Below are 8,441 nucleotides of genomic sequence, written 5' to 3'. Positions count from 1 at the left end.
CAGTCATACATGATCCTCTCTTCTTCCTGTGTCTTTCAGTATCATGATCTCTTCTTCCTGTGTCTTTCAGTATCATGATCTCTCTCTTCCTGTGTCTTTCAGTATCATGATCTCTTCTTCCTGTGTCTTCAGTATCATGAATCTCTCTACTTCCTGTGTCTCTTCAGTATCATGATCTCTCTCTACGTTCTCTCGTGTCTTTCAGTATCATGATCTCTCTCATCTTCCTGTCTCTTCAGTATCATGATCTCTTCTACTCCTGTGCTCTTCGAGTATCATGATCTCTCTCTTCCTGTGTCTTTCAGTATCATGATCTCTCTCTTCCTGTGTCTTCATGTTATATATCTCTCTTCTTCCTGTGTCTTTCAGTATCCATGATCTCTCTACTTCCTGTGTCTTTCAGTATCATGATCTCCTCTTCTTCCTGTGTCTTCAGTATCAGATCTCTCTTCTATCCTGTGTCTTTCAGTATCATGATCTCTTTCTTCCTGTGTCTTTCAGTATATGATCTCTCTTCACTCGTGTTCTTTCAGTATCAGATCTCTCTTCTTCCTTTGTGTCTTTCTCAGTATCATGATCTCTCCTTTCTTCCTGTGTCTTTCAGTATAATGATCTCCTCTACTTCCTGTGTCTTTCAGTATCATGATCTCTTCTTGCTTCCTGTTTCTTTCTGTATCATGATCTCTCTGCTTCCTTTTGCTCTTTTCAGTATCATGATCTCTCTTCTTCCTGGATTCTTTCAGTATCATGATCTCTCTACTTCCTGTGTCTTTCCAGTATCATGATCTCTCTTCTTCCTGTGTCTTTCAGTATCATGATCTCTCTCTTTCCTGTGTCTCTTCAGTTCACGATCTCTCTCTTCTCCGCTGTCTTTCAGTACATGATCTCTCTCTTCCTGTGTCTTTCAGTATATGATCTCTCTTCTTCCTGTGTCTTTCAGTATCATGATCTCTCTTCTTCTGTGTCTTTCAGTATCATGATCTCTCTTCTCCTGTGTCTTTCAGTATCATGATCTCTCTTCTTCCTGTGTCTTCTAGATCATGATCTCTTCTTCTCCTGTGTCTTTCAGTATAATGATCTCTCTTCTTCCTGTGTCTTTCAGTATCATGATCTCTCTTCTTCCTGTGTGCTCTTCAGTATCATGATCTCTCTTCTTCCTGTGTCTTTCAGTATCATGATCTCTCTTCTTCCTGTGGTCTTTCAGTATCATGATCTCTCTTCTTCCTGTGTCTTCAGTATCATGATCTCTCTTCTTCCTGTGTCTTTCAGTATCATGATCTCTCTTCTTCCTGTGTCTTTCAGTATCATATCTCTCTTTCCTGTGTCTTTCAGTATCATGATCTCTCTTCTTCCTGTGTCTTTCAGTATCATGATCTCTCTTCTTCCTGTGTCTTTCAGTATAATGATCTCTCTTCTTCCTGTGTCTTTCAGTATATGATCTCTTTCTTCCTGTGTCTCAGTATATGATCTCTCTTCTTCCTGTGTTCTTTCAGTATCATGACTCTTCTTCTCTGTGTCTTTCCGTATCATGACTCTCTTCTTCCTGTGGTCTTTCAGTATAATGATCTCTCTTCTCCTGTGTCTTCAGTTCATGATCTCTCTTCTCTGTGTCTTCCACTACCGACCATTCATCCTTGACCCTCATCCTCCCCTCCATATCATCAGAACTGACAGCCATATTGTTGCATTCCAGCACAGCTGTTGCTTCTCCAACCTTCTCCATTTCGTCCACACTACTTGCTGCCATTTCCCCCGAGCATGTTATCAAGCCTCCCCACAGATCCTCCTCCTGGCGCTTTCAAGACAACTTGGACGTTGAACAAAAAAAAAACCTAGGTGAATCATAACGTCAGTGATTTCAGGTACCTTCAAAACGATTTTTCCATGTTGGAGCTCGTTTCTTTCCCGAATTCCCAGTAACTTGAACGCTGGCTGAAGTCGGATATTTCCGAGTTCCCCAGTGGACTTGAACGCGGCATTACGTCACTCGAAAGCAGATGTCACATGATATTGGTGGCGAAGGGATCACCGTGTCTCTTTTAGCACGTCCGGGTCGTAATCTGGAGCTCAGCCCTATCCAGAATTTATTTTCCTCCTAAAACGGTTGTATTTCATCAATATACGGATATATTTTGAGGCCTCAATATGCCTATATTCTCGGAGCTGTATTTTAATGTGGATAATGGTTACTTGGAAGGGTTGGTCAGGGGTTTTAAGGCTGGAATTCTTTCACAGGGAGACTATCTAAATCTCGTYCAGTGTGAAACCCTGGAAGGTGAGTCAGAGCTAACGTTAGCGAGCTAGCTAGCCATCTGGCTAGCTATGTTGTCCAATGTACAGAGTGCCGTTTCAAATGGTATTGCTAACGTTTCAAAACGTTACTGGATTAAAAAATGTGGCGTTTCCGACGACATGGCCAGTCGCCATGCTACTACTGTACCTATACTAACTATTTGCAGGCGAACGTTAATGACAACTCTAGCCACCTATAACAGTAGGTTACTAACTAGTATCTCGTGATGGGTCCTTGTATTATCTATTTAGTTAGTTAGTTATCGTTACATAAGGTTACTTTCTCATGAATAGTAGCTGATGAATGATCAGTTTGGTATATGGATGTAAGTAACGTTAGAGTTAAATGAGCTGGTAAATTAGCTAGATTTCGAGATGAAATCGTGTCTCTCAACCGATATTATTATTCTTTGAATTAGCTAGCTAACGTTAATTTACCTAGSTACATTTAAGAAGCTGGGAAGAAGCTAGCGTGCCAGTTAGCCCAATAGTGGACTAAAGGAGGTTGACGTTACTCTTAAAGGACAGTTTATAATTGTTCGAACGACATGCAACTGTCAGTTTCCTAAAAAAAGTTTAATCTGACACTGTCGCAACGTCACAGCAACCAGCTCAAATCCTCCTGTAAACATGATGCAGGAGTGTTAAAAGTAGGTCATTCTATCTGAGAATTTTATTTCGTCACACTGACAGGAAGTTATTTTCTGTCAGCTCACCATTAACGTTACCTTGTAAATAATGTTGGTGTGGCTTTATTTTTCTGTCATAATTAATAAAATGCAGCGAGAGTTAAGACGATGTCAGCTATACACACACAACACACACACACACACATCATCCTCACACAAATGCACACAGTTTGAAGTCGGAAGTTTACATCAACTTAGGTTGGAGTCATTAAAACTGTTTTTTCAACCACTCCACAAATGTCTTGTTAACAAACTATATTTTTGCAAGTCGTTAGGACATCTACTTGTGCATGACACAAGTCATTTTTCCAAAATGTTTAGACATTTTATTTCACTTATAATTCACTGTCACAATTCCAGTGGTCAGAAGTTACATGCACAGTTGTCCTTTAAACAGCTTGGAAAATTCCAGAAAATGATATGGCTTTAGTAGCTTCTGATAGGCTAATTACATAATTTGACTCATTGAGGTGTACCTGTGGATGTATTTCAAGGCCTACCTTCAAACCAGTGCCCTCTTGCTTGACATCATGGGAAAATCAAAGAATCAAGACCTCAGGAAAAAATATAGACCTCCACAAGTCTGGTTCATCCTTGGGAGCAATTTCCAAACACCCGAAGGTGCCACGTTCATCTGTACAAACATTGGTACGCAAGTATAAACACATGGGACCACCAGCCCTCATACCGCTAGGAAGGAGACATGTTCTGTCTCCTAGAGATGAACGTACTTTGGTGCGAAAAGTGCAAATCAATCCCAGACAACAGCAAAGGACCTTGTGAAGATGCTGGAGGAAACGGGTACGAAAATATCTATATCCACAGGAAAACAGTCCTATATGACATAACCTGAAAGGCGCTCAGCAAGGAAGAAGCCACTGATCCAAAACCGCCTAAAAAAGCCAGACTACTTTGCAACTGCACATGGGGACAAAGATTACTTTTTTGAGAAATGTTCTCTGGTCTGATGAACAAAAATATAACTGTTTGGCCATCATGACCATCGTTATGTTTGGAGGAAAAAGGGGGAGGCTTGCAAGCAAAGAAACCATCCAACGTGAAGCACGGGGTGGCAGATCATGTGTGTGGGTGCTTTGCTGCAGGAGGGACTGGTGCACTTCACAAAATAGATGGCATCATGAGGGAGGAAAAATATGTGTATATTGAAGCAACATCAAGACAACAGCAGGAAGAAGCTTGTTAAATGGGCTTGCAATGACCTTACCAAAGTTGTGGCAAAATGGCTTAAGGACAACAAAAGTCAAGCTAATTGGAGTGGCCATCACAAAGCCCTGACCTCAATCCTATAGAATATTTGTGGGCAGAACTGAAAAGGCTTGTGCGAGCAAGGAGGCCTACAAACCTGACTCAGTTACACCAGCTCTGTCAGGAGGAATGGGCCAAAATTCACCCAACCTATTGTGGGAAGCTTGTGGAAGGCTACCTGAAGCATTTGACCCAAGTTAAACAATTTAAAGGCAATGCTACCAAATACTAATTGAGTGTATGTAAACCTCTGAACCACTGGGAATGTGATGAAAAAAAATAAAATTATATAAGTCATTCTCTCTACTATTATTCTGACATTTCACATTCTTAAAATAAAGTGGTGATCCTAACTGACCAAAGACTGGGAATTTTGTTGGATTAAATGTCAGGAATTGTGAAAAACTGAGTTGAAATGTATTTGGCTAAGGTGTATGTAAACTTCCGACTTTATATATAATGTGTATGGCCTACCCCGGCCAAACGGACAAGGCTGAGCCATTTGTACGCCGCCCTCCGGGACTCACAATCACGGCTAGATGTGATACACCGGTCATTATTTGAACTGGCTAGCTAGCAACGGACCAAAGCATTGTTTAAGAAATTGCTTTTATTTTTATGTTTTATGTTGATTTTTACTGATTTCATTTTTAATTAAAGGGATGGGTTTATTGGTGTTAAAATAGAAGACTATGTTATTTGGAGCATCGGGCTACTGATGTCATTCAGAGGCTTTCGTTTTTTACTTTTTCATAACGGCTACAAGTTTGATGTCAGACGACAATAGAACGTTCATGATGTAGCTACGACAAATTGTCAACGGGACTGTAAACCAGCCTTTAGTCCAAGGACCTTACAGGTTCTGTTTAGAGGTGAATAGAGCCCCACAGTGGAAGTGTCACAATACCCATAAAACCAAGCGGCCAATCAGGGACATGGTTCAAATCGTTTTTTCCACCATTCATTTATTTCCCCGTAGGGGATTATAGAAACACTTCACTGTTAGTTTTACGCAAAAATGTGTACAATTTTTCAGATATAATTAATATATAATTTTTCAGTTATAAGATTTGTTTATTTTTTGATTAAAAGTATTGATGATTTGGTGTACTGTTGCATCATGCGTTGTGTGCTTACTGTAACTGTCACCCTGATTGGCTAATAGGCTATGCATATTCATGACGTGAGGCTAGTAGCATAGCCTCGGTCTCTCCGTTGAATACAGGCGGTCGACGTCACGGCTGCAGATATTGAGGCGGCTTCTTCTAATGCTTAGGCCTTCCTTTTTTATAGGCTAGTAATGCACTACATCAGATGCGGCATATCATTGAGCACATGTAACACGTCCGGAAATTATGAGGCGAAAAATGACAGAGTGTAAACTATAATTAGCAAAATAGAACAAAATTGACATGAATTTGATTTTCAAAATGATTTGAACAAGTCTATTGGATTTACTTTTACTGCGGTCATCTCGGTTTTTCATTTTTAAATAGTTTTTTTTATTCTTCGCTTGTTTGTAACATTTGCAAAGACATTGTCGACTTTGTATTTGTAGGCAACCTTTGTTCCCAAGGTGACAGCGGCCACAGAGAGACAGATAAACGGGTTGATTCTATGTCTAGGTGAGATCTTCTGGGGAAAAAGAAAGGAGAAAAACGTAGCTGTATTTTTCTTTTTTTAAACTTTTTTAAAAAACTCGGCAAGTCATTTAAGAACAAATTCTTATTTACAATGACGGCCTACAGGGGAACAGTGGGTTAACTGCCTTGTTCAGGGGGCAGAACGACAGATTTTCACCTTGTCAGCTCGGGGATTCGATCTAGCAACCTTTCGGGTTACTCGCCCAACGCTCTAACCACTAGGCTACCTGCCTCTGGAAATAACCAGCGTTTTCAAGTGCAACTTAATTAACGGTGGTTTTGGGAAACGGCTCTGAGATTTTACCATTGGTCATAAGAAGAATCTAAAGATGAACTTAGCCTTCAGATGCTTCTGGGAAACCGGGCCCTGGTTATTACATTGCATTGACCGCTGTAGCTAGCTAGCTACATTTTAGTAGCAAGAGTATTTTTTTGAAGAACCGTTAGCAAGGACCATTTGCAGCGATTCATGATTTCTTCATTACCAGGCTGCCGACATAAAAGGTTAAATAAATCACATCAGGTTGATCAACAGAGGGATTTCTATGAGGAACTGATACTATTGCTCAAAGTATTGCTCAATTAGCTTTCACATCATGTAAAATGGAAGCATTCTAGACACATAGCTAGCTAGCCTCTTCACTTGTGTAAGGGTCTCTAATTAGCTTTCACACCAAGTAAAATGGAGGCATTCTAGACACACAGCTAGCTAGCCTCTGCCCTTGTTCAATGGGTTTAATGTACCATTAGCATCATGTCGTCTCACAGCAGCATTAAAATGAGCTTGTACTTATCTTCGCGTGTCATTGTTGTGTCTGTTGAAAGCCGCTGTTACTAGTATCTGAAGGCGTTTTGTCCCTCCCCCCCCCCCCTGCAGACTGAAGCTCCATCTGCAGACGGACTATGGCAGCTTCCTGGCCAACGAGCCGTCTCCCTCACCGTGTCCGTCATGCGAACAAGCTCAAAGAGAAGATGGTGGTGGAGTTTCGTCACATGAGGAACCAGTCCTATGAACCGCTGCAAGCGCTTCATGGACTTCATCACGTAAGTCATTCACAGGCTCTCAGAGGCTGGCAAGCTTTCATGGATCCATCACGTAAGTCATTCACAGGCTCTCAGCAGGCTGGCAAGCTTCATGGACTTCATCACGTTAAGTCATTCCTAGAGGCTCTCAGAGGCTGCAAGCTTCATCGGACTTTCATCACGTAAGTCATTCACTAGGCTCCAGAGGCTGGCAAGCTTTCATGGACTTCATCAACGTAAGTCATTCACTAGGCTCTCAGAGGCTGGCAAAGCTTCATGGACTTATGCAACGTAAGTCATTCACAGGCTTCAGAGGCTGGCAAGCTTCATTGGACTCATAGTAAGTCATTCACTAGGCTCTCAGAGGCTGGCAAGCTTATGGACTTCATCACGTAAGTCATCACAGGCTCTCAGAGGCTGGCAAGCTTATAATGGAACTTCATCACGTAAGTCATCATCAAGGCTCTCAGGAAGGCTGGCAAGCTTCATGGCTTCATCAACGTAAGTCATTCACAGGCTCTCAGAGGCTGGCAAGCTTCATGGACTTCATCACGTAAGTCATTCACAGGCTTCAGAGGCTGGCAAGCTATCGGAACTTCATCAACGTAAGTCATTCACAGGCTCTCAGAAGGCGGCAAGCTTCATGTCATCACGTAAGTCATTCACAGTCTAGGGCTGGCAAGCTTCAATGGACTTCATCACGTAAGGTCATTCAGGAGCAGGCTGGAAGCTCATGACTTCATCAGTAAGTCATTCAAGGCTCTCAGAGGCTGGAAGTTCATGGATCATCACGTAAGTCATGCAAACAAGCTTCACAGGCTGCAAATAGGACTTTCATGCGTAAGCTTACTTCATAGGGCAGTAGCTGACCTTCAGGTTCATTTCACAGGCTCTCAGAGCTGGCAAGCTTCATGGACTTCATCACGAAGTCATTCCACAGGTCTCAGAGGCTGGGCAAGCTTCATGGACTTCATGCACGTAAGTCATTCACAAGTGCTTTCAGAGGCCTGGAAGTTCACTGATTATCACGTAGTCATTAAGGCCTCAGAAGGCTGGAAGCTTCATGGACTTCATACGTAAGTCATTCACAGGCTTCAGAGCTGGCAGCTTGATGGACTTTCATCAGTAAGTCTTACAGGCTCTCAGAGGCTGGCAAGCTTCATGGACTTCATCACGTAAGTCTTCACAGGCTCTTAGAGGCTGGCAAGCTTCATGGACTTCATCACGTCAGTCTTCACTCTCTCAGAAGGCTGGCAACTTCATGGACTTTCATCACGTAAGTATTCACAGGTTCACAGAGGCGAAGCTTCATGGATTCATCACGTAAGTCATTTCAAGGCTTCAGAGGCTGGCAAGCTCATGGACTTCATCCAGTAAGTCATTCAAGGCTCTCAGAGGCTGGCCAAGCTTCATGGACTCATGCACGTAGTCATTCACCCAGAGGCTCTCAGAGGCTGGCAAGCTTCATGGACTTCAAACGAAGTCATTCACATAGCTCTCAGAGGTGGCAAGCTTCATGGAACTTCAT

At 42.2% G+C, this 8,441-nt stretch overlaps 1 pseudogene; it reads left to right on the top strand.

Annotated features, from left to right (window-relative positions):
- The first annotated feature begins 2,061 nt into the window (after positions 1 to 2,061).
- Positions 2,062 to 7,095, top strand: LOC112078802 (V-type proton ATPase subunit d 1-like; annotated as a pseudogene).
- Positions 7,096 to 8,441: the final 1,346 nt, after the last annotated feature.

The sequence above is a fragment of the Salvelinus sp. IW2-2015 genome, unplaced genomic scaffold (genome assembly GCF_002910315.2).
Source record: "Salvelinus sp. IW2-2015 unplaced genomic scaffold, ASM291031v2 Un_scaffold6299, whole genome shotgun sequence".
Taxonomy (NCBI): domain Eukaryota; kingdom Metazoa; phylum Chordata; class Actinopteri; order Salmoniformes; family Salmonidae; genus Salvelinus; species Salvelinus sp. IW2-2015.
Note: the sequence above shows the minus strand (reverse complement) of the source record. Positions and strands in the feature narration are given on the sequence as shown.